This window comes from Carassius auratus, chromosome 12, assembly GCF_003368295.1.
Source record: "Carassius auratus strain Wakin chromosome 12, ASM336829v1, whole genome shotgun sequence".
Classification (NCBI taxonomy): domain Eukaryota; kingdom Metazoa; phylum Chordata; class Actinopteri; order Cypriniformes; family Cyprinidae; genus Carassius; species Carassius auratus.
This window is the reverse complement of record NC_039254.1, coordinates 10,553,464-10,581,417: the sequence shown is the minus strand read 5'-3', so window position 1 is coordinate 10,581,417 and position 27,954 is coordinate 10,553,464. Positions and strand designations below refer to the sequence as shown.

Here is a 27,954-nt window from a genome sequence, read left to right as displayed (position 1 = left end):
ATTATAACTATGGCAAATCATTAAAAACTGATAACGATAGCTGACAAGAATGGATTTATCGTGAATCCCAAAAAAATTTACCCAAACATTTTTATACACCACATTTAATAAGCTATTGTTAATACTGTAAACTGTGGTAAAATAAAAAAATAAAATAAAATAAAATAAAATATTATTAAATTAATACAAAGTGAGAGGAAGTTTCAGCAGAGTTTTAGGTGTTTTTGTGCCTCATACCTTACTTGTGATTGGTCAAAGGTTCAGAAGGTCACGGATGACATCAGCGGTGAAGTGAAGACTGAAGGGTCCTGCTGATTTCTCAGGTTTCTCCATTCAGGATGAGAAGACATCTTCTTCACATTGCCTTCAATAACTAATGTGAGATAAAAGCAGAATCATGTGCGACTAAAGCATCGGTGAGCTGCTGCGAAAGACATCAGGAGATTACAGCAGATTACAACATTTACAAACTATTCTTTTACTCCATCTCAAACACCCTTATGCATATAATCATATCAGGGCATCAATCCACATTTTGCATGAAACTTTCCACCCTGACTTGTGCTCATATTTGTGTCTGGCACGGATGAACAGATTTCAGAAATTGTAGAAATCAAGTCTTTGGAAGGTTTTTCAGGTTTTTTCCAAATACTCTGAAATAATGAAATCTAATTGTCTGGAAGCTTTACAGGAAAGCGAAGGGAAAAAGATCTGGAATAGTGTTTAATCATGATCTTTCTAACAAATATTCAGGTCAAATCTATTCACCTACAAGATGAATTACATGCAGAAATCTACAAATAATCATGTAGATGCTGTTTTATTCCTTTAATTTATTGCATTTCAGTTATGTCATGAAAAAAGTGTTTTATTTTTATTTTACGTCATTTCCATTTCAATTTTGTTTCAGTTGTAGAAATGCTGCTTTGTCAACTAAATAAAAAACATTATTGCATTTATTGTGTAATTTTAGTATCTCTCTGCAAACTGCACATTTTCAGATAACATAACATCTAAATGTTTCCGTCTAGTTTTTCTTCTGTCTTTCAAATTAAAAGAGAAACACTGGTATTTTCCATCCAAACGTCTCTGGTCCATTATCAGAATGAAGCTCGACATTCATTTAAAAAAATTCCCTAAAATCAGACCCATTAAGCTCTAATTGTAAAGCACTGAAGTGCTCATCAGTCACTAGTGCATCAAGTTTGCCAGCGTGAGGCCTGAAACACCCAGAATCCAGCGAATCCTGATAAAACACGAGTCGTGAAGTTTTACAGAAGCCTGCGTTGGACGATGATTTTTCATCGTGCTGGAGCATGAGCTGTGTGAGGTATAATGAAAAACAGCCTCCATTTACAGAGTCCTAATCCACAATGAATACGAGAGACATAGAAAATGACTGGAAACCATTAGAGTTCCAGTTCCTTATAAAGAGTTTTTTTTTTTCTCCTGCACTGAACATTCAATCACTTTGCATTAAAGGGGTAGTTCATCCAAAAATTATAATTCTGTCATTAATTACTCACCCTCATGTCGTTCCAAACCTGTAAGACCTCAATTCATCTTCAGAACACAAATTAAGATATTTTTGATGAAATCCGAGAGCTCTCTGAACATGAATAGACAGCAACGTAATTAACACAATCAAGGTCCAGAAATATAGTGAGGAGATCAGTAAAATAATCCATTTGACATCAGGGGTTCAACCGTAATTTTAGGAAGCTATGAGAACACTTATTGCGCGCACAAGAAACATAAATAAATAATTTATTCATCAGTTTGCCTCCTCCGCATCGTTCCATTTTTGGGTGAACTAACCCTTGAATTTCAATCCCAAAGATTCAGTTTGGTGCATTTATTTATTTTGGTTATTGTATTTAAAAAGTGAAATGAAATAATTTTGAATGATTAAACTTTATTATAATTTTAAATGTAATACATTTTAATTTTAATTCAAGAAGACTGCATGTCAATGTTAAAAAAAAAAATTAAAGTTGCAATAAACAAAAATATCTGAACATTTGGGATTGTAAAATAATTCACAGAAATTAAATGCTCAATTCTTACGAAAAACAGAAATTAAATTCAAAATGAATTAAAATCCATTAAATATAAATTCATTTTATAAATATAAATTCATTAATCTAACATATTTTTTTATTTTAGTATAACTGAGATACTATTATATATTTTTGATTTGTTAAATAATTGTAATTTTTTGGTATATTCAATAGTCTTTTTAAAGTTTTAGTAGTCATTTTGTTTTCATTTTTGTCATTTCATAACATTAACCTAAATAAAATTGAGAAATGGAACTTATTTATTATTATCTATTAACTTTTAATTTAATTTAATTTACAAATATTATTATACAAAATGTTATATAACCCTGTAATCCATAAATTATTATTATTTTTTTTATTATTGTTTTTTCTACATATGTCTATATAGTTATGTCTCAGATTTATTTATTTTAGTACATAGTACATAGTTTAGTTCAACTAAAAATGGTGTTTTAAATTTTTATGGTGATTTACAGTGAAATTTGTAAGCATTTTAATTTGTTCAAAATGAAGTAATTTTATACTTTAAAAATCAACAATTCAACTGAAAAATAATTTTTTGTTTTTGCTTTAATCATAAAAATTTTTTTTTCAGAAAACCGATTTTATTATATTACATAATTTTTGTTTTGTCTCAAGACAAAAATACAATGTAAGAAATAACCTACAGCTTATGTTTTGATGTAGGTGTGTGTATATTGTATGTTTACACTAGGTTTATTATAGTTAACTAAAGCAATAATATACAAAAAAAATAATAATTACTTAAAATGTTAATTAAAACAAAAAATTAATATGTTTTATTTTACTATTTTATTTCAGCTAGTTCTTGTTTTAGTCATAATCTCAAATTTTTTTAGAAAACAAGACTTGATATATAATTTAATTTAGCTCTTTCACTAAATAAATTACATTTTATACTTAAAAAAAAAAAACAATTCAACTGAAAAATATTTTTTTGTTTTTGCTTTAATCATAACATTTTTTTCTTAAGTATAAACTCACTTAATTTTGACCTTTTTTTTTTTTTTTAGAAAACCAGTTTTATTATATTACATAATTTTTGTTTTGTCTACAGACAAAAATACAAATTAAGAAATAACCCACAGCTTATGTTTTGATGTAGGCATGTGTATATTTTATATTTACACTAGGTTTATTATAGTTAACTAATAATCATATTTAAAAAAATCATTACTTAAAACTTACTTTTATTTTATTTTACTATTTTATTTCAGCTAGTTCTTGTTTTAGTCATACGCTCAATTTGAACACATTTTTTAGAAAACAAGACTTGACTTGCTCTTTCACCAAATATACCTTGATTTAACAATATTTAAATATTTGTACGGGAAAAAGAAGGCAAAAAGTCATTTTCTGCAGTGTAACTAAAATAACGGCACGGGATCGACACACTAAAGCTCCCAAAAGGCGACTCGACTTCATCAGATAAGAAAGAAGGAAAGGCAAAGGAAAGAAAAAACCCAATCTTCCATTAGATAATGAAAGGCTCTGACAGACCACATAAATGGCAGTAAATTCAGAGCCCATCCTTTCCAGCTATTAGTTCATCTGTTGTCATGGCAGTAATCTGTGTTTGATTACAGACGGTCTGAGTTATAATCAACAGGAATGTGCTTTCTCTATTCCACATGATTTGGTGGTCAGAAAACATGTCTTTGTGTCCTGGAGCTCCTAATGTCTCTCATTTCTGCAGCACTTAAGGTGCTCTCTCTCTCTGCTGAGCTCTCTGAGTGGCTGCTAATGAATTTTAGAGTGTTTTTAAATAGTTTCCCTCCTTTCATCTGAGCATGTACCTGTGGAGTGCAGGGAGAAGCTTTCCATCCACTTCGTTTCGTCTCTAAGCCGGTGGAGCTTTCTTCTGCGGTAAAATCGAAGCGGGTTAAACCTGCAGTCACAAGGTTACAGTATTCCTAAAACCAATAAAAATTTACAGATCTGGAAGTAAACATCATTGAGGAACATTGTTAATTAAGTACACATCACTGTTAACAGTGATACTGTAGCATTTGTGCTGGATCGACTCTCGAAGGTTTGGGATTTTTAATGTTTTAGTGAAATCTTTTCTGCTTTTCCAAGGCTATGAAAGAGAAATATGAAAAAAAGGATCATTAAAATTTTTTAAATATTATTGCAATTTAAAATAGCTGTTTTCTGTGTGAATAGAATGTATTTATGTGATCAAAGCTGAATTTTCAGCAATCCGTTTTTTTTTTTTTTAAACATCCCAATTTACTTAAAATAAAACAAAGATACCTAAAAATGTAAATAAAAAATAAAATATTAAAAAACTAAAACCAAAATAAAAATTAATACATATCCAGGTAACAAATATATTTATAAAAAAAAAAAAAGGATTTTCCTACAATGTTTAATAACCTTTTTTTCTTTTTTCTTTTTTAAATAAAAATGTTACCTGGGTATGTATTAATTTTTATTTTGGTTTTAGCTTTTTAATATTTAATTTTTTATTTACATTTTTTAGGTATCTTTTAAGTTTTATTTTAAGTAAATTGGGATGTTTTAGTTAACTATTTAATTACCATAATGCCAATTTGAAACATTTCTGATTATTATAAATGCTGAAAACAGTTGTGTTGCTACATTTTTTGTGGAAACCGTGATACATTTTTTTTTTTCAGGATTCACTGATGAATAAAGTAAAAAAAAAAAAAAAAAGATTTTGTACCATTAAAAATGTCTTAACTCTCCCTTTAAATCAACTGAATGCGTCCTTGCTAAAAAGCATTAATTTCTTTCAAAAAAACAATCTTACTGATGCCAGACTTTTGAACATGCAGAAGAACTGTGACAAAGTCTTAAAAGAAACCTTCCTGCAAATCTACAGCGCTGTTAAAAGTTTCAGGCACTTGCTCTAAAATGAGGATGCTGTCAAAATAATGTCAAATATAGATTTTCTTTATCAATGAGCTTCTATAAACTTAACCCAGACCTGCCAAAAACAGCAAAGACCTCTGATGTTACATTTGCATGTGCATAATAAACACTAGCGAGGCGACTAGTAAACACGAGTAGCTGCGCAAGGCTTTTGAGAACGTGTGAAGCTCTTCAGAAACTCTCCATTTGTTCTTTATTCATGAGCCTTTACAAGAGCCTCTCCTCTCTGTTCATCCGTCTTCACTAAACAGCCAATTTGGGGTTTTGAGGTTTGAGTCCGAGTCTCGTTCCACTGGCTTCCACACAACATCTTACACACCATTCTTCACACACTCTCGCCGGCCCCCAGCACAACACGGGTCAACTTCAAAAGACGCCCGACGCTCTGAGGGAAAAGACCCTCGGGGCGGAAGGAACAAGAAGGAATTGATAAAAGAGACAACATACTGTAAAGGAGCCAGAACAGACAGCCAGACTTAAAGGACACACAGAGAGAGTGAATACAAACGACTGCAGAGCTGGAGCCAACAAACCCTCTCCAGAAACACACCAACCTGCTGCTAATCGCATTTCACCCTCGTGTGTTTTTCACTGGTCATATTTGATGCATTATAGCTCCACAAACATTGAACATTCTTATAACGTTCTATACTTAAGTTCTCTTAACAAAGCAGCAATGCAACATTCATTTAAAATAACATTCTCAAAACATTATTTATACATTGAATGTTTTACTGAAACATTTGAGTTGGATGTTCATCTAAGATGATTAATAGAAAAAGTATTGCTGAATTGCTAAACTGTATTTGAAATACATGCTAAGGATACTACAAATGCATTTAGATATTCATGCACTTAATTAATAAAAATACCCTGCCATTGAACTTTTAGTATATTAATCTAGTATACTTTATTGAAAAACTAATTGTGTGCTTAATGCACTTTAATTGTGTGGAAGTAGTGCTGAAGTCAAATTAAAGATATACTGACACATATTTAGAAACTATCGCAAGTACACTGTAAATATCTTGTATTTAAAGACCGCTATTATTATTCAAAGATCAAACAACCCTCATCATTCCTGACATTAATTAAAACACATTTTAGGCTTAATATTAAGAAATGTGCATTGTGCACGCACATTAAGTTTAATTCTATTATTATTTATCAGTAAGTCTCAAGGAATGCATCAGTAAAAGCTAATAGATTTGAACTATACTAGTATGAAATAACTGTACATTTCATCAAAGTTGTCCTAAAACCTAAAATTAATTATTTTATTTTTTTTACTAGGGTGCAAACATGAAATGGGATGTTTGTATAATCTAGAAACATTATGCATTAAATATCCAGGGAACATTAAAAAAAAAAAATTTGCTGTATAAAAAACTATCAATCAGACGACGGAAAGCATGGAGTAAATTGTGTGCAACAGCACAGAAATGGCACAAGTTACCTTTAAAATTGAAATCTTATTATAAGATGCCTGAATGTTTTTCTAGCAATCACAACGAGATGTGCAGCAAACACTGACTCATTCATCAGCTCTGTATTTAAATTTTTAGGTATGCATTACACACCGCCCACGATGAATCAATGCCTGGAGCCAGAACAGCGATGTAATTAGTTTAATCAGGTGTTGGCTGGACCAGACACCTGTGAAACACGTCCAGCTCGATGGCCTTTCCTCTTGATTAGCAGTTCTGCCAATTCAGCGCTCGCTGCAAATGTCATGATGTTGTGGGTTGAGGGGATCTAATCCAATTATTGTCATTTAGATATACATTCAAACAATTTAGCTGAATAGGAGAGAGGTGAAATAACAAAATCCCGCACCCACAACTTAAATCAGGGTTCCTCAAATCTTGCCCTGGAGGACCAATGCTCTGCAGAGTTTATTTCCAACCCTGATCAAACTCAACTAGGCTACCTGTGATTTTCTAATGATCCCGAAGACACTGATTATGCTCAGGTGTGTTTGATTATGGTTAGAGCTAAACTCTGCAGGAAAGTGGATCTCGTGCGCCAGATTTGAGGATCGCTGACTTAAATCTAAAGCTACGTACTGCATCATTGAAGCAGGCAGCTCTCAGAGGGTTTCTTATCTTGTACATGGTTAACTTCCTCTCAAACGCGCCTGTTTTCTGTCTGTTTTGGACAGAACACCATGCAATAAAGCAATGCTCTCTTGATTTCCAGGACAAACTCTAATTATCAGAGTCTTTCGAGTCAGATCGGGACTTCAAAGCGGGTTCGCGAATCATTTGAGTCGGATCTCGACTTCAGAGCGGGTTCGCGAATCATTTGAGTCGGATTTCGACTTCAGAGCGGGTTCGCGAATCATTTGAGTCGGATCTCGACTTCAGAGCGGGTTCGCGAATCATTTTGTCGGATCTCGACTTCAGAGCGGGTTCGCGGATCATTTGAGTCGGATCTCGACTTCAGAGCGGGTTCGCGGATCATTTGAGTCGGATCGCGACTTCAGAGCGGGTTCGCGAATCATTTGAGTCGGATCGCGACTTCAGAGCGGGTTCGCGAATCATTTGAGTCGGATCGCGACTTCAGAGCGGGTTCGCGAATCATTTGAGTCGGCTCGCGACTTCAGAGCGGGTTCGCGAATCATTTGAGTCGGATCGCGACTTCAGAGCGGGTTCGCGAATCATTTGAGTCGGATTTCGACTTCAGAGCGGGTTCGCGAATCATTTGAGTCGGCTCGCGACTTCAGAGCGGGTTCGCGAATCATTTGAGTCGGATCGCGACTTCAGAGCGGGTTCGCGAATCATTTGAGTCGGATTTCGACTTCAGAGCGGGTTCGCGAATCATTTGAGTCGGATCTCGACTTCAGAGCGGGTTCGCGAATCATTTTGTCGGATCTCGCGAATCATTTGAGTCGGATCGCGACTTCAGAGCGGGTTCGCGGATCATTTGAGTCGGATCTCGACTTCAGAGCGGGTTCGCGGATCATTTGAGTCGGATCGCGACTTCAGAGCGGTTTCGCGAATCATTTGAATCGGATCGCGACTTCAGAGCGGGTTCGCGAATCATTTGAGTCGGATCGCGACTTCAGAGCGGGTTCGCGGATCATTTGAGTCGGATCGCGACTTCAGAACGGGTTCGCGAATCATTTGAGTCGGATCGCGACTTCAGATCGGGTTCGCGAATCATTTGAATCAGAACGCTAACATTTTGTTTATTTAAATGGGGAGTCATCTCATTTATCATCAGTAAATTAATCTATTAATCAAATTCATCAATATAATCTGCATTCATTATTTCTATATATCTTTCTTTCTATATTTCTTTCTTTCTTTCTTTCTTTCTTTCTCAATCGTATCCATCCACTATCCACTTGCACAGATGTGCTCAAAGCTCCAGACATCTGTATTTCAGATTTCACAGGCTCTTTAACATGTCTGATGACTTGACGTCCAGCTCTATGACCTGTTTTTCAGAGACGTCCGTTTCTCGACAAACACACTTTGTCACATTTCACATATTAAAGCGACATTAATGCCTGGAATGGATTCGTCTCAGATGAATAATGTCCTCAGGCCTACAGATGTTCAGTGCAATCAAGGTGAACTCGTCTGATTACGGAGGGATTGTGTGACATTGCTGCAGGTGGTCAAACGTGAACGAGTGGAACTGTGAAATGCAATTTTTCAATTTCCTCCAGAAGTGGAAATTGATAGTGTTCTCATACAGTTAAACATAAGGAATATGGTTTTGCTCCCTGGAAGAAATGCCATAATGAAAGCGATAAATGTAGAGACTGTAAAAAGTGCAAATGTGATTTATGCAACTATTTTTACTTGATCTGATATTAGATATGTTTTAACTTTGTTAAATCTTGTAGAGATCAAGTACAGACGCAATGAAACCAGTGTAACCTAATCTAGTCAAATATCTGTTTTAAACTACTGTTCTAGATAAGTGTAATTTGGCAATAGTTAATCCAATAATGTAATTCCAAAAGGGTAAATAGCAGACAAAGATCAATTTTAGATACAAGGAGATGCTCTGGATTGTGAATTTAACCTTAAAGCACATACTCATCCTCAGGCCATCCAAAAAGTAGAGTTTGTTTCTTCATCAGATTTGTTAAAATGTAGCACTGCATCAGTGTCTCATCAGTGGATGCTCTGCAGTGAATGGGTGCCGTCAGAATGAGAGTCCAAACAGCTGATAAAAACATCACAATAATCCACAGCACTCCAGTCCATCAGTTAATGTAATGTTTTTATCAGCTGTTTGCACTCTTATTTTGACGGCACCCATTCACTGCAGTGCATCCACTGATGAGACACTGATGCTATGCTACATTTCTCCAAACCTGATCTGAAGAAACAAACTCACCCTCATCTTGGTTGGCCTAAGAATGAATACATTTTCAGAACTATTCCACTCACTTTAATGTTTTTTTATTCAAAGAAATAACTTGCCATAATTATTTTCTCTTTTATTATATTTTCTGATGCCAAGTCGTAGACAAATAAGCTTTTGTTTTAAAATGTAGAAAAACGACCACAGTGAGTTTCTAGTTGGGAATAAACTGTGTTTGACAGTTAACAAGTGCATGCCCAGAGACTCGCCACCCACGTCATGTTTTTCAGCAGAGTCTAATTGTTGAAATGTGTTATTCATTACAGATAATACAGCACCTCCCAAACCACAGCAAGCACTCAGAGCAATACGATGCCTTCAGCTTGTGTCGTGCGGGTTATTTGGCGGAGGCCTGGGGTTTGGAGTAACAGGGGAAGGGATGTGTCACGAGACGTCTCAAGTGGATGTTTTAAAAGTCTGAAAGAGGTGCAAATGCGTTCGGAGCAAGATGAGGGCAGTCTGTTCACACGTGTCGAGAGTCAATGAAGTTCAAGTGAGTCCTGAAGATGATGAAGAAGCATTTTCTCCTCAAATGTGAATGTGAACGTTGTTTAACGTTATGCATTGATGACATCTTGCTCACAAGAGCGTGGTACACCTCGGGCAGGGCAGGACATGAACTCATGGAAACTGGACTGCAAGAAAAGGAGGATTGTGATCCCTAGACATTACTGGGGGTTTTCTGCAGAATCTTTTTTCCACTTCAGCCTCATACTTTCCCAGAATATGTCAATCGTCATTAACAGCGGGTGAGAGATTGAAACCTGCTTCAGTCTCTGGTGCAAAACTAACCTTCAGGACGGCTGTGGAGATCCAGTGAAAGATTTCTATCATCGACAGAAACTACAGTATGAGCCCGAGGACATGCACCTCTTCATTTATTCAGGACTGTTTAGGGCCCGGGAAAAGATGGACTATGACTGCGCCACCTACTGGTCAGGAAATAAATCTAAATAAATACAATGTTAAATAATTAAATACTAATTAAATAATAATTAAATAATAATAATAATAATAATAATAATAATAATAATAATAATAATAATAATAATAATGGTAATAATAATAATAATAATAATAATAATAATAATAGTAGTAGTAATACATTTGTATTTTTTAACTGCGTTTGGTATAATAAATGAATAAAAATAAACAAAATTTAAAAAAAGATAGAAAATAGCAAACAAATAAATAATAAAAAAAATAGAAAAGTGAATTCCAAATAAATAAATGCACATAATGCCTAATAATAAATAATGCAGTGAATGCCAAATAATAATAAATAAATAAAAATTACAAAACAGGCAAGCAAACAAATAAATGCAGTTAATGTTAAAAAAGATTAGTTGGATGATACCTAATAAATAAATCAATTAGATGAATGCCTAATCAACAAAGAAATGCAGTGAATGTTAAAAAACAAACAAATTAAATGAATGCCAAATAAATACATTTTATAAATATTTTTTTTAACACCAAAATCTCTCCAGAATGAGAAAATTTTACTGTAAATAATGCAGGAAAAATCAACCGATGATGTCTGCGTAATTTATTTTGCCAAAACCAGACTGTTTTTTTTTTTTCGTTCTCTTTTTGACACACTGTTAATTTATGCAAATTCAGATACACTTTCCCGGAACAGATTTCGATTGCAAAATTAATTAATTAAAATAATTTATTAAAAAGCATGAATTGTCTTGATTTGGCCTAATTAGGATGCTACCTTGAGAAAATGCATGATTTGGTGTCAGGAATGCAGACGTATAAATCAAGCAGGAGATCTAACAGCCCTGGCAAAGCGTTTTATCGGAGTATGCGCTCGTTTTCCCCCGTCATACTTCTTTCGCTCGGTTTCATTGAGTCATCAAATACCAGGCGTCTGTAAAGCAAGCCTCCATATTCCTGAAGCCAACATACATGGACAATAGATTCAGCCTTCTGCGTTCGGCTCCAGCCATTCCCCTCATCAATCCTGTGATTTATAACACCGAGAGGTTAGCTGGTGTCTTTCCACGGTTTTAAATGAATGGCTCGCTTTGCAATTAAATCTTTCTCTCCTTCTCGTCCTGTGCACGTTTCCATGGATCGAGAGGGAGGCCTGGATCGCTCCCAGTGTCGAAGGCGAAGAGAGCCTATGTATTTTCATTGGCACCGAAGCTGTCCAGCTGAAATGAACCGTGTATGAAATGTGCTGAATATTAGGGATGGCATCCGGGCCAAGAAAGACAGTCGGTCTCAAACCCCAGAACACGTTCTTTCAAAACCGGCCTAACTTTGGTTCGTCGGTCTGTGCCAGAGTTTGCCGACTCACGGGTTTAATGAAACGAGACGGGATCTGATCCCAGGCTCAGGATGCACAGCTCATTAAGGCGTCGAGTTCTGTATCAGATCGCTGGATCTTTCATTTGTTTGACTGTGGGACCCGAAAATGACCCAAAGCCCTTCTGTTCATTTGTAATGTTGCGTGAGTCAATGCAAACACAGCCTGATAAACATCAGGGGCTACTGGAGTGAAAACCATTACTGTTTCTAAAGATTGTTTTAAGAGAGTTAATAGATTTATTCAGCAAAGATGCATTGAGTTACAGTAAATTCATCTTTAAGTGAAAAAAAAACGAAAACTTAAAAATAAATAATTCACAGTTTCCGCAAAAATATCAAGAAATATGTTTCCTAAAACTGAAGGGGGAAAAAAATATTGCGACTTTTTATCTCAATTAAGTTCAGATTTTGATTCTGAGTTTAAGTTACAGTAAATTAATCTTTAAAAATTAAAAAAAAAAAAAAAAAAATCATAGTTGACACACTTTTTTCTCACAATTCTTATAAAAACTTATATTTAGCAATTAAGACTTTTTCGCGCAATTTGTAGTTTATATATTGCAATTCCGATGTTGTCTTGCAATATCTGTTTTTATTGCTCAAAAATCTGATTTTTTTATTTTAATTTTAATTTTGTGTATCTCAATTCTGAGCTTATACCCAACAATTTTGACTTTTTCTCGCAATTCTGAGGTTACGTCTCACAATTCAAACTTTTTTTCTGACAATTCTTATATAAGCTTTGTATTCTGAGAGAACACAGTAAAAATTTGCGATGTATAGACCTAGAATTCAGACTTTTTTTTTTTCAATCCAACACGGTTAATTCGTTTCCACCTCAGAATAAAAAAATAAAAGATAATTGCATTTTGTTTCTCACAATTCTGACCTTTCTCACATTACCAAGTTTACATCTCACAATTTTGACTTTATTTTCTTTCAGAATTGTGAGATAAAAAGTCGCAATTACCTTTTAAAGTTGTTTTTCCATTAAATTAACGGGCATGTATAGTTGATGATTATTAATGATGATCACACTGAAAAAAAAAAAATCATTCAATTTACAAAATTTGATTAAGGTAAGTGGTTGAATGCAAATTATTTTAGCTGTGTTTAAACAAATTTAGTTGACAAATTATTTAAATGTAGCTAAAATAAATGATCTGCAACCACTTACAGTACCTTAAAAAAATAGTATAATTTTAATAAGTGCAGAAATGTTTCTTGAGCAGAATATTTTCATGATTTCTGAAGATCATGTGGCACTGAAGACTGGAGGAATGATGCTGAAAATACAGCGGAGCATCACAGAAATAAATTACACTTTAACACAGATTCACACAAAACCCCACTTTTTAAAATTCTAATAATTTTCACAATTTCTATTGTATTCTTAGTTAAATAAATGCAATCTTGGTGAGCAGAAAATACTTTTTTCTAAACACAATTATAATTTTTTTTTTTTTTAATCTCACTGACCCCAAGCCTTTGAAAACTAGTGCATATGCAATTTTTTAATTGATAAAGTGTGTTTTTGTAAATGGGCCTAAACACACACACACACACACACACACACACACCTCTCTGTCCTTCACTGGGAATTTTGCAGACCGGCCTGAATTGATGTTCTGACCTTCATCATTAATATCGCTTCCTTTGGTGCCGTGACTTTCATCCATGCTGTAACGACAAGACGAGAGGATTATAAGCGTTCGGAAAATCTTAATTCTTTTCGTAATTATCTTTTGGCCCAAAACGGTCGACAGTATGGTTTCCTTTAGGACTCATTATTTCCACCGCAGCTGAAGTGATCTACAGAAGGGTTTGGGGCTAGAATTGATGGAGGGAAGCCAAAACCTCAGGCGCAAAGAGAGAGAGAGAGAGAGAGAGAACTCAGAAGTAAACTAAATCAACACGAGGTGATGAGAAACACTGCACACGTGGGATGATCCCAGCTCGCTCATAAGAACATTCCCGTATGAACACGGTCCCAAGTTATGAAAATATTATTTCTCAATGTTCTCTGAAGTCTTTTTTTTTTTTTTTTTGTGGACATTCCATTTTATAGTTTTGGAATCAATATGGAAATGTTACTTTTTAAAGGGACAGTTCACCCAAAAATGAAAATTCTGTCATAATTTCCTCAACTTCCATTCTGCTGAACACAAAAGAGAATATTTTGAAGAACTGCTTATGATAGTCATAGATATCCATTGGATTATTTTTTTTCTCCATATTATGGAAGTCAACGGCTATTTTTGTGAATATTTTTGTATGTGTAAAAAAATTAAAAAAAGAATTTAAAAACCAATCTTTGAAAAATCTGTTCATTTGGATGGTTCGTGTCAATGAACAAACTCATTGATTCAATTCCATACATCACACTTTTAGGACATTTTTATAACCAATATTTAATTAAACTGCTGTTTTACATTGCTTTCAAAAAAAAAAAAAAAAAAATAAATACAAATAAAAAACAGACCACATTCTAATTGTTTTAGTTTTTAATTTAGTTTCATTTATCTGCTCAAGTTTATTGCTGTCACCAGTTCAGTGAATCAGTTCAGTGAATCAGTTCAGTGAATCAGTTCAGTGAATCAGTTCATTTAGATCAGTGATTCACTGATTCACTTCTATGTATACCACTTTTACACAGTTTTAAGGCAAATATTCACTTAAAAGCTGCATTTTTAATTGGTTTTAAATACTATTTTACTTAATTTAGTAAAATCTATCTGCTCAAGTTTAATGCTGTCACTGAGATTTATTAAGTCAAAATCATTCATTGTTTTGTGGCAAAAAATATGTCTCTAATTAAATTAAATATAAAAAATCTATTTGAAAATCTATTGTACAGTATATATGTTGTAAATAAACATTATACATTGTAAATAAAACAAATATTCCTGGAGTTCATTTTAAAATAAAATAAGTCAGTCTTCCTCACCAAAACTTCTTGTTTAATTCATTTTTTTTATAATATTAATGAAAATAACCATCAATTTCTGAGCGAAATCTGTTTCAACGTAAATCCAACTAAATGCTAACTCCTCTTAAACTTAAACGAATTTAATTAAAACATGTCAGTGTAGCTTTAAAATACCAAACTGTTTTGTTAGTAACTCACAACGCAGCAAACTCGCTTTTCGTAAGAATTTAAAAGCTAATTATGAGTAGCGTGTTGCTATTATGAGCAGACAAGGTACAGTGCATTTCAATGCAGACTTGCTTACAAGAAAACAGCTGGTAAACGATATTAAAACATGACACCTCCAGCCTGATTTTAATGAAGCAGTAAAGCAAATGAGTTTGAGGTTGTCCCTGTCACGTCTGTGCTGATCTGAAGCCTGTGTGAGACGCAGTGCAGACTCAAACACATCCAAACGCTTTCTGTTCACCTGCACAGGGACGCTGTGTTTCTGTTGAGACGCTCCGCTGTGGAAACATGCCAACGGAAGATTAGTTTAGTTCACAAACTCCACATGAAACTTTAGTTTAGTTCAGAAAATGCACATGCAAAAATCATATTCCTGCTCAATATTTTTGTCTAGTTTTCCAGAACAAATATCTAAGCATTCTTAAATCAAGATGCATTCATTTCAGAAGTAAAATGACTTGAAATATTAAGTTATGTTTTCTTAAACAAGTATCAAAATTAAGAAAATGTATGCATTTTTATTTTTTTATTTTATGGATTATTTAGCTCGATACATTTAAAAAAAAAAACAATGCTATGCAGTAAATCTTATGTCACTTTGCTAGTCTTGATTTAGGAATGTTTAGATATTTGTAAAGGAAAACAGGACAGAGAAAACATGAGTGAGAACTAAAAAAAATAATAATAAATAATAATAATAATAATAATAATAAAGAAAAAATTGTAATGTGAATGCTCAATATTGTTAAAAATATTAATAGCATTGTAAAAAAAAAAGAAGAAGAAAAAAAACAGTTATGACGGTTGTGTAAAAAAAAAAAAAAAACTAAAATTTCTAACCTTTTTTTAAACTTTCAAACTAGCCAATATTTAATGACTGTTCACCTAGAAATGCAAAAAGTTAAAACACCCTAAAAAAAAGTAAGAAAAAGTAATTTAATGTATTATTGTAATTATATAAAAAAGGAAAACAAGTATAAATACAAATAAATGAATACCACAACAGTTTGTATCAATCTTTTTTAAGGTCGTTATAATGATGTTCAACCAACTAAATTTACAAATGTGGCACCTAACCACAAATTTGATCAAAGTTGATTACTCAAAAAATGGTTCTTTTAATTAAAAGACAGCTAGCTCGTCCATTCATTTTGACTCAGAGAGAAGTTTATTTTTCCAGAAAATGCTAATATTATTGTATTATATCTTTCGATAAATGGTGCACTTTCTGAGCATTGCTTTTTCCCCCACTCTTCTGGTGTTTCTGGTCAAAAATAACCAGCCTACAATTTTTTTTTAAAATGTTATTTTCAGCAGATATTGGATTCAATCTTTTTGTCAACTTAGCACAGGTTTTGCATTGCTTCATTGTTCTGAGCTCATGCACATCATATATTTTTTTGTGCATAATTTTGGCAACGTACGGTACACTCATGAACTCAGATCAAAGAGCCCTACGATCAATCAGAGTCAAACAGAAACAAAAGAAAACGTAAGAGATTTCCAAGCGATCTATACTGTAGTTGTATCACTATGCTTTAACTATTTGCATCAAAAAGATGGCAGAAATCAGTGTTTTTGATAGTATTCCTGTAAATACTTATTTCTAAAATCATGGTTCTGAAAAGACCAATTCCTTCTCATGTTCAGCTTTTAGTTTTCTGGAAAACTGTGTATCTTGGAATCGCTCGCTCTTGTCTGGACAGCCAAACCTCTTTTTTCTGGCAATATCTCACGATGATTTTCACAATCATGTTTCCCAAGGAATGCTTTGTGGCTGCCATGAACTGAGGAGAACAGCCTAAATCAACGTCAAAAATCGATGTCAAAGACATAAGTAAAAGCATTAAAAAAATAAACGGAACAAATACTAAAATTCTGCATGAAGTTCAGCCTCAGAGTGTGACATTTGATGAATAGGTTTATGATAATAGCTTGTGTGATTCTGCAACACTGGCCAATAAACCCCCAATGTTCATGTTAATACAGCCAGATTCAATTTAAAGAGATGTTTTGCATGTCCTCAGACTGGACATCTCATCTTCGGCTTATTATGCTTTGTGATATCAGAAGCAGGATCATTCAAATGAAACGTGAAATATTATATTTGACACAAAGCAGCAAACGAGAGCAATCAGTGAATGCTGCGAGCGGTGACTGAAGAACCTCTTCAGAGAAGAACAACAGAGATGTGACTGTTTTCTGAAAGAGGAGACGCCGAGGGCCTTTCAGATATCACCTTATATCACGGGCTGTGGACCTTTATAGAGCCAGAGATGCGCTGTACTGTGAAACAGATTTTATTAGCAGCTCTGTGTATATTTAATACATTAACAGACAAGATTAAATTAGACTGAAGTAGCATTTCATTTAAAAACAAAGATGGTAAAAACACACTCAGTCAGTGTTATGAGTGAAATCATGTGACTGGCAGATTTTAAAAAAAATTATAATAAAAAATAAAATAAAATAAAATCTCTCATAGCATTTTTGTCTTAATTTCTAATACAAATATCTTTATATCCTTAAATCTAGATATTTTAACTTAGAAATTTTCCAGAAAGTATTTAGTATTATATATATATATATATATATATATATATATATATATATATATATATATATATATATATATATATATATAAAAAATACTTAATATAATATAATAAATATTTAATAATATTTATTAGGTTTTTTTATACATTTTTTTTTAATGGTTAATGGGACAAATGGGGTCAGAAAAAAAACTTGTTTTCCCTTTGAATTAAATTTTTTTCTTCTCCTATGAATACATTTTTATTTTATCTCCTTTTTCCTCATTGGCATATATTTATGATTCTTATTTTAAGTGCAAATGTGTTTTTTTTTCCCTCTATTTATTTTTTTACTTTTTACTTGATTTTAGGATGTTTCGATACTTGTAATGGAAAACTACAAAAATACTAATACATTTTTCTTAAATACTGTGAAAACTGATGTCTAATCAATCAAAAATCAATCTATAAAGGTTTAAAAGTTAAAAGATTCTCAGTTTATATGCTACATTAATTACGGAAAATGTATTATTTTCAACAAGGATGCAGAATTTTCATTTGAATTTGAAAATAAGAATGTAAATTGAAAAAAATAAAAAATAAAAGCAAAGTTTCTCGACATTTTTGTAAAAAACAGTCATCAAGATTTTTTTTTTTTTTAATGCTATGGGAACATTCCATTTAGAATTTCTGCAATTACTATGACAGCGTTACTTTTGAATGTTCTCTGAACATTCTAAATCAAAGAGTAACATTTAAAAAAAAACAGAAAAGTGTCCAACTGAAAGAAAACAATCTACAAACAATGTCTTTGTGCTAACATTTTGAGCACATTAAAGAAGAATAGAAGAACGTTTGTTCATAACCTTGCCAGAGCGTTCCGAGAACGTTCCCTGTTCGCTGGATAGTTTATAAAGTTACAGCAGGTTTAATATTACAATGAACTCTTGTCTTTGAAGACCAGTTTTTTTATCTCTGTCATTTTAAGACAGACTGAACTTCTGATATTAAGAAAATAAAAATCAGCTGCAGGAACACTTCTGATTGATATATTTGTCCTCGAGACTCTTTGCTTCAGACGCAGCATGAATCTGAGAGAAAGTTTATAGTAGCATTAGTCGAGATTAGCGCCATTATGTTTATCATTATTTACTCATCATTTTAAGTAAGTGCATAGTAATAATTACCCTAACGTCTGATTATGCAGATGATCCGTATTTTTGCAGATGACTGTAATTACCTTGTAAATCACCAACAGTGTGAACGAATATAATGATACTCGTTTAAAACAGGCCGCAAGAGTCTGGCAATGTGATTTCATTCCAGTCTGACAGCACACGCAGAGGAAAATGTTTTAAATCATCTGCTGAAATACGAAGCGTTTGGTGAAATCCTCTGTGCAGCAGATGAGAAGGCAGAAATGGAAAATTCCTCGTGACGAGATTCTGTATTGAATTAGACGATAGAATTTAGCCGAGAAAAACAAACCAACTTCTAATAAAACTTTCATTTTCCAGTTACCGAAGGATCAATGACAAACAAAACGTGATTTAGGCCTTTTTGTCATTGAAAAGCTAAACAGAAAAATGATCTGCTTCCATCTAGAACTGTAGAAAACTTCTCATTAATTACACTGAAACAATGTTTATGCAAATATAAATACATTGGCTGGAAATTGGTTTGATTTCCATGGAATTTCACTGAATAAATGCAGGGATGTGAAAGGAGCAACACAAATCGTGTGTTTTCGCTAATGAGCTCCACAACTCTGATGGGATTTTCATCATATTTCATCATGATTGATTTACAACTGTAATTAACCTTTTGTCCCAATGCAGGATTTGTGAAGTTGTGTTTGATGCAGAAGGACATGAAATGAAGGTGATATAACTCATGACAACATTCACTTGGAAAACAGACTTATCATGAGACATTCACACACTTTTCAGAAGTTTGAGGTCAGTGAGATTTCTTATTTATTTTTAAATGAAACTAGTATTAATCAAGAACGCCTTTAACTGGTCAAAAGTGACGGTAAAGACATTTATAATTTAACAAAGTATTTAAATTTAAAAAATGTGAACTTTTGAACTTTCTATGCATCTGTGAATCCAAAAAAAATAAAAATCTACTGGCCCGCACAACTCTTTTCAGAATTGATCATAAACAGGGCTGTGTTTCCCAATAACGCTAAATGTGTACCATTTCTAGGCATGTTCCCCAAACTGTACCTTAGAAGGTTTCTTTAGAAATACCTTCTTATGTGAGATATTACCAGGTGCTGTCCACAGCGGTGGTGCTGAATTGGTTGATATTGATGGTTGAGAATAAATTATTCACTCTATGCACATGCTGCTTCACTGCGTTATGCGAGAAAATTGTGTTCTTTATAAAAGAAGTGTGGATTTTAAATAAAGACATGCAACAAACTGGCGTGAAATTTTTACTTTCGCTTTCCAGCATACAAGAAAACCAAGAAAGAAAAAAATATATATGCCCAGAGCACCTCCTAGTGGTCACCAAATAAAACACAATGAAATAAATCCTACAGGAGACGCTGCTTAATAATTTAACAGCTTTTAACAGAGGAGACACCTATTCTTTTCCAACAGAAAAATTATGGTAAGAGTACTTCCCAACAAGAAGCGCTTCAGAAATACTCATGGGATCTTAAAAAAAAAAATTCTACATTGCAAACTAAATCCATTTTATATAATTCTGAAAGTAGTGCACAAAGAGGAGAGCCACCAGCAGCTTCAACAAATCTAAAAGCCACTAAGTAAGTAAACTCAGCTTACACTGACCAAAGTGCTGTAAAAAACAATCATAGCATACAGAAAAAATAAAATTCAAATTAATATCCAAGATAACAATACTAATCCATGAATTAAAAATCAGGAAAGGCCATGGATTAAAAAAAAAAAAACGCATTTTAAGTTGCTTAACAAAATTTTGAATTTAATACTAAAGCGACGCTAAAATTGGAGGGATATGATCACGTTTTTTGCACCAGTTAAAAATATGGGCTTAGCATTCTGGACCAACTGCAAATGAGCCAGTGAAGACTGGGGAGGACCTGGGTATAAGGAATTACAGTAATCCAATCATAATGTGAAAAATGCATGAATAACGTTTTCCAAGTCTTGAAAGGAAAGTGTTGATTTAAGTCTAAAACTGATTCTCAGCTGATCATCGCTGTTTTTAACAACTGAGCTAATTTGCTTTTCAAGTCAAAGTTTACATTTTTTGCATGTGACTTAACATATGGAGTTAGACTGTCTAAGTACTAACTATAGGGTTTCTGGTTTTAGAGGGACCAAAAATAATCACCTCAGCCTGTATTTAGCTGGAAGAAATTATTCACCATCCATATTTAAATGTCCTTCAGACAGTCCATAAGAGGCTGCAAATAATATTTAGGTTTTAGTGGAACATATAACTTTGAATCATCAGCATAGAAATAAATAGAGATTAAATATTTACTAATTATATTACCAAGTGTAAGCATGAACATATTAAAAAGTAATGGCCCCAGAATGGATCCTTGAGGAACACCACATATATACATACATACATACATGTATGAAAAAACAATGCAGATATGTTTCAGATTGCCTGCCGTTCCTCAATAACCTTTCCTCAATCTCAGGTAACAAATAAAAAATACTGTGGAAACATTATTTTCAAATGTTTGTAAAATGATGACATGGACAGTTTTCATGTTGTGATTATAACTTTCTCTAAAGGTTACACAATTGTTCACACATTCTATTAGCTTTAATTTTAGACAAAATAAAATGTAATTTGAAGGATGTTTAAGAACTTTATCTGGTTTTAGATAAATAAAATAAAATGTTACTTGAACGTTATTTTACTATCCTAAAAACGTTAAAATGCTCAGTTTTTCTCGTCGTGATTACAATGTTACAAAAACATTTCTTAAATGTTCTACTAATGTTACTTTCATCCAAATTATAACATTATTTAAACGTTTATTTTTTTAGTATTCTTAAAAAAAAATCTCAACATTATGAGAACATTTACCAAGTAAAAATAACATCACAAGCACATTCCAAGATTAAATAAAATAAAATATAAGTTATAATTTCATTCCATAAACATTACTTTAAGAACTTTTTGTTACAACTTAAGATAATAAATAAACGTGAGAATGTTCCGTTAGCTGGGATTTCCCCTAAAGCAACAAACACGACTCTACAAAGCCATAAAGATGATTTGACTAAAAGAGCAGCTTATACATCTGTGCAAATTCACGTTATTAGTTTCTTCATGTTCAGACCCTGTACTGTAGGTCTAAAGGTTGAGCTTTATGTGTCAGTCTGTGGCCACTTATAGCAGTAATACGCTGCATCCGTTTGTTCTCCACAGAAACTGCGGCCCTTCCCCGAGATCCATTAGAGCTGTCATTTCCACCGCAGAAATATGACGTCTGCACGCTAATGATTTGCAGACCTGAATGTGGAGATGCCGTCCATGAATCACACAAATGCATTCGTGCATCCGCATCAGCAGAGTGAGATTTACGCTGCGGTGGTTATCATGCTAATGCAATGTAAGAACACAGTAAATCACAGCACATATCAGCTCCGCCCTGATGATTCCCTCCATCTGCTGCTTTACATGCAATATATATACACTACCGGTCAAAAGTTTGGGACTTTGACATCAACAAAACTCTGCTGTCACACACAATCTTCTCCATGTCTTCTGCTGTCTGATTGATTGCTGTCTGAGTTTTATTTTTATCCAGTAAAAGCTCTTTTAGTGTAACTTTACAAACGTCCAGCTTCATCTTGTCCTTCATGTGTCTTTCTGTTGTCAGATCTTTGACAGCGGAGGAATGATCTTCTCAAGCCTCCAGAACATCTCACATCTTCTGAGGAACCTTGATTTCTTCAGCTCTCAATCAGCATTGCATTGCACTATAAGCTTTAAAATTGCAAAGCTTTGATCATACTGCAAAAAAATAATTTGTCTTATTTTATAGTAATTAACTACACATTCATAAATCCAAATACATTTACTTGAAAAGCAAAAGGACTTAAAACTATAATGTTTTGTTTTCTGAATTTTTTTAATAAAAAAAAGTGAGTGAGTTTCTGCTTGAAATCAGAAAAAAATCACATCTACCAGTGAGACCAAATAATAATTTTATATTATTTTACTTTTTTCTCCTCTAATTAGCATATATGTTTTTCTTGTTTAAAGCCAAAACAACACACTGATAAATTTTTAAGTCCTTTTGCTTCTCAAATAAATTTGATTCAGAAATGTTTAAATATTTGTAAAAATATTTGTAAAATGTTATTATTAGAAAATCATGTTTTGCAGTGTAAGCATTTTTAATATCTTCCTACAAATACATAGATACAAGTGACAACTGATATTTATATCATTTTATGCAAGTATCTGCCACATTGTTAAAAAAATGTTATTGATGTACATTCATACAATCAGAATTTCATACTTTATATATATAAATATAAGCATCTGGAGCAAATGCATATTTTTGCTGTTTCTGAGCTGTTTTTTTTCCTCTGTTGGATCATATATGAAATTTTTCTTCTTCTTTTTTTTTTGTCTATTATTTCATGCATCAGGTTTTATAAATTTAAGATTAACCCTAACATCGCATGCTTTCCCAGACTTTGTTGTTTTTGGCATTATTATGGGTTTGTGAACATGTTATGTGCAAGAAAACAAGCAACATTAGCTAAATTGTTCCAAGACAATCTAATCCATTCGTGCATCCATCTCTAAACTCAACCAACCAGAGCGCTGATCTTGATTAATCTCAAGAGGGTTTTTTTTTTTTTTTTTGTCACGATGCAGTAACCTAGCAACAAATAACCGCTATTACTTTCTCAGAAATAATTTTCTTTCCCTCCAACATCCCCATCAGGTTAACCACAGATTACAGTGGAGCAAACACTGTATTTACTGTGCGTTTCTTTGCTTCATGTCACAAACATTCATTAAGTCCCAGTCTAAAGTGTGCAAACAACATCGATTGTGAACTGTTGCCATTTCTGTCTCGCTCAGCCTCTGAATGCATTCAGTTTTCTCTCCTAACAGCTTGTCCTTGTGGCTTGAGCTGATCTTTTTTTAATGCAACTGCACAGGCTGTGTGGATCACAGACATTTAAGGTGAAGTTCATAACATCTACAGCCTCATATTAATTAAATGAGATGGTAATATGTTCCCAACCTCATATTATTCAACATGTGGCAGGAATGAAACGGGTTGGCATTCTAGTTGGAAAGAGCAAATCCAGATGTTTGGCTTCCTTGCATGAATATATTTATCTGCCATACTGTTTGAATTCAGAACGAGAGCCAAAGTGAACACAGAGAGAGAGAGAGACTGAGACGCGGCAGATTGATCTCAGAGCAGCTAAAACTGTCAGAATTAACATAGACGTTCATAGTGTGAATTTGAGAACTCGCACATTACATGGAAATCAGATTAAAGCTGAGTATTATAATCATTTGTACTTCTACTGGTTCATTTAGCACCTTGTCTTTCTGTCATAGTGCATCGACCAATCAGAAGTCAGGAATTAAACTATGTTGCGTTTAGGCAGAGCCCCTAGTGGCTGATGTTAGAAGCACAGGCTACACATTTTGTTATGAATTTATCTTTCTTAAAATAGACAGAGTTTGGGGTCAGTACTTTTTTTTGGAAGACATGCAGGAAGGATGCATTAAATTGTCGACAGAAAAGACATTAATTAAGGTTCATTTGAACTTTTCATTCATCGGTGAATCCTGAAAAACAAAATGTATCATGGTTTCCACAAAAATATTGAGCAGCACAACTGTTTTAGCATTGATAATAATCAGAAATGTTTCTTGAGCAGCAAATCATCATATTAGAATGATCTCTGAAGATCATGTGAGACGGAAGATTGATCACAGGAATAAATGACATTTTACTATATATTCATACAGAAAATGGTTGTTCGAAATTGTAATAATATTTGACAATTTTATTGATTTTACTGTATCAGATAAATGCAGCCATGGTGAGCAAAAAAAAAAAAAAAACTAATTATGAAAGTGTAAATCTTATAATAGTGTTAAAATATTATTTAATTTATAATAAATTCACACTATTATAAAAATACAATATAGCTATACTTATATTTATTATTTATATTATATTTAATTATAAACTAATATATATATATATATATATATATATATATATATATATATATATATATATATATATATATATATATATATATATATATTAGGGGTGTAACGATACGCGAATTCGTATTGAACCGTTCGGTACGACGCTTTCGGTTCGGTACGCGGTACGCATTATGTATACCGAACGGTTCGTTGGAGTATTTAATTATATTTGAAAAAAAAAAAAAAAAAGAGAGAGAGAGAGAAATATAATGATATGCGTTCAACAAGGTAGCCCAATAACCCAAACAACGTAACAGGCAACGCCCCTGACACTCCCGAAGAAGAAAAAAACACCATCTTATATGTTTATGTTAGGCTACTCAGCAGGCGCTCGCTCACTCAGTACGCGCTGAAGGCTCGTTGCAAAATAGCCAATGCGTTTAACAGACTAGAAATGAGAAGATCCTCCAATAACCAACAGGTCTGGTGTTTGGGTGCACTTTGGATTCCCTTTAAGCTATAATGGTGATGGCAAGAGAGTGGTGGATAAAAAAACAACGGTATGTCGCATCTGCAACATGACAGGGTACACCAGCGGGAATACAAAAAAAACAAAACAAAAAACCAGCGGGAATATCTGGGATATATGCGTCAGTACTATCTGGGAAAAGACGAAAAAAAAGGAGAAACATGCACGCAGCAAACTATCCCTGCAGCATTTAGACACTATAGCTTACAGGGAATCCAACCCAAACACCAGACCTGTTGGTTATTTTAGGATCTTATATTTCTGGTCTGTTAAATGCATTCGACATTTTGCAACGAGCCTTCAGCGCGTGCAGAGTGAGCGAGCGCCTTAGGGGCCGTTCACATATCGTGCCTAAAAACGCATGGAAAACGCTAAGCACGTCTTTCTCCTCCTTTCCAAAGCGCTCGGGCAGAAGCGCTCATGAGGCGTCTGTCTTTGCTAAGCAACAATGACGTGCTCTCTCCATGAGACGCGGAAATTTCAGCGAAGGATAAATGGATTTGCAGCTCTAAAAATCGCTTGCAGTAGCTCTGCTACTAAATTTATTTCAAAATTGCAATCCATATACAACTATGATCAGCTGTTCCTTCATCTTGGCTGAGCTCTCAACCTTGTTACGGGAAAGGATGAAGCTGATTGGTTGGTTCTTGTCACATGACCCGCGGTGCGCTTGCGGCATTCTGAAAAGTTGAGATGTTTTTACATTTTGCTGTATCTAAAACGTATCAAACCGAACCGAACCGAACCGTGACATCAGTGTATCGTATCGAACCGAACCGTGAATTTTGTGAACCGTTACACCCCTAATATATATATATATATATATATATAATAATTTATTATAATAATTTATTATAACAATATATATTAGTTTATAATGAAATATAATACATTTTATAAAAATAATAAAATGTAAAATAAAATTATACATTATACACGCACATTCATAACATAAATTAAATGAAACCTTTGTGCACTTCTTTGAAAAACACTGTAAAAATCTTACCAACCCCAGAATTGTAACATGACCTCCGCACTCACATTCATTTTTAGTCATTAAACATGAGCTGTTGAAGCGTATAATACAAAAGAACCACAAACCTTCTGTTTTAACGACCCTCCTCGTGCTGTAATTCAAGATCCTTCCAGTTACTGTGGTTCTTCTTGACGTTTGAGGCCTACGCTCATATTTCATGCATTCTCAGTCAACACACGATTTCTGCTTCTGTAAGAAAGTGGTTGTTAGGCACAGAAATGCACATATGCATATTTTCGGGATACTGTCTGTGAAAACTCAGCTGAACTCAGCTTTTTTTTTTTTTTTTGTATAGCACTTTTCACAATGCAAATCATTGCAAAGCAGCTTTACAGAAAATGTAAGTTTCTTAATTATATTTAATAGTAGCTTATCAGTGGTGACTATCTTAAGTTAAATCAAGCAGTTGATGTCATGTAATCAAACAGACGGTGAACACTATGAACTGCAGTGATTATATGCTGCGATCAAACTTATAGCAACATTGTTTAGTTTAGTTTTTTTATTTAAAGATATCCTTTAAAATGTTACGAACATTGTGTTAAAATGTAACTCTGCTAGCTTTATTAATGACTACGACCAAAGACTGAAATCATAGTGAAATTAATGGTTGAAATCCAACTTTGATGCTTGTTATCTCATAATTAGATTTTGAGACATTAGCTTGGATTTCACAAAGAAGGTCACATATTTATGTTTTATCCAAAAACATAGTTAAATCTGACACTTTTTGTTCAGAATATCTTATCTTCTAAATGTATGTGTAAGGAAATGTTTCGACATTTTGTAAATAAGAACTTTATTTTCTACAGTGTAGCACAAGGAAAGGCCCATAATACTTTGCAATTCTGAACTTTGAGGTGATGAATATTGCTGTCTTGATGCTTGCGCTGATGGAGCGAAGCTGAGAGCGAACAGGACAGACCAGTGAAGAGGAAATGGACACATGACAGGAAGCTGCTGATCAATACGAGAACAGCGTCCATTCAAGACTGCCCCAGAAAGAGCTTCGATTTACATTATTCATGCAGAGACAATTGTTTAATCCATTTCCTGGGAGTAATCGCGTCTAATTGTGCTGAGGGCAGACAGAAGTTTATTGAGCTCCGTGTAAACACTGTAAAAATATATTTCTCAAAGAGTACATTAGTCTTGTTTGCACACTAAAAACATCCACACATCCTTAAAACAAGACAAATTGAGCTGAAAATCAAAACGGCATCAGACAAAGAAAACATGCGGTTTAAATGCATAAAGTCTTGTGGAGAAATCTACCAGTGCAACAAAACTAATTACAAGTGCATTTATCTTGGATCTTTAGATATCGATTCAGATGTGTTTTTACATGCAAATATGAAAATAGCGGAGAAAAAAACACTTGTCATGTTCTTTAAACGTTATTTTTATAGTTTGATAGAGGTTTTATGAAACTTTCTCACACACATCTGCTTACAGTAACTCTCAGCATGAGAAATTATCTGTTTTCTGTCTTTAGTTTCAAACACAGCTGTTGACCAATCAGAATCAAGGACTGGAACTAACTGTTTTATAAGCACCATTACTGGTTTTGTTCAAAGATTTTTTTTATATTTTCTATTTGCTTTCTAATTTTAGTTAAAGTTATATATTTTTATTGTGTGTAATGTTTGATTAGTTTTTAAGTTTAAGTTTATGTAGTAATTTTTTTCAGTGTTTCATCTTAAACACTTAAACACATTTTTTTTTAGTTGTATTATATTTTAACTTATTTTGTTTTAGTTATTTTAGTACTTCGACTGAAACAAGAAATGTTGCCCTGGTAATTAGCTGAAATAAAATAAGTTATTGTAATTTTTATTGTGTGTCTTTGT

At 33.4% G+C, this 27,954-nt stretch overlaps 1 long non-coding RNA gene across 3 annotated transcripts in view; it reads right to left on the bottom strand.

Moving 5' to 3' along the window:
• Positions 1–26,328, bottom strand: part of LOC113111814 (uncharacterized) — a 31,152-nt gene extending 4,824 nt beyond the window's left edge. The window contains exons 1-3 of one of the 3 annotated variants that reach the window (XR_003293362.1): positions 26,170–26,328; positions 3,881–3,972; positions 238–373 (exon numbers count right to left, since the gene is read on the bottom strand). This is a non-coding gene — a long non-coding RNA (uncharacterized LOC113111814). Of the gene's footprint in view, positions 1–237; positions 374–3,880; positions 3,998–6,438; positions 6,523–26,169 lie in introns of those variants that run through there. The other 2 variants (XR_003293363.1, XR_003293361.1) reach the window with 2 other exon arrangements.
• Between the last annotated feature and the right edge of the window lie 1,626 nt (positions 26,329–27,954).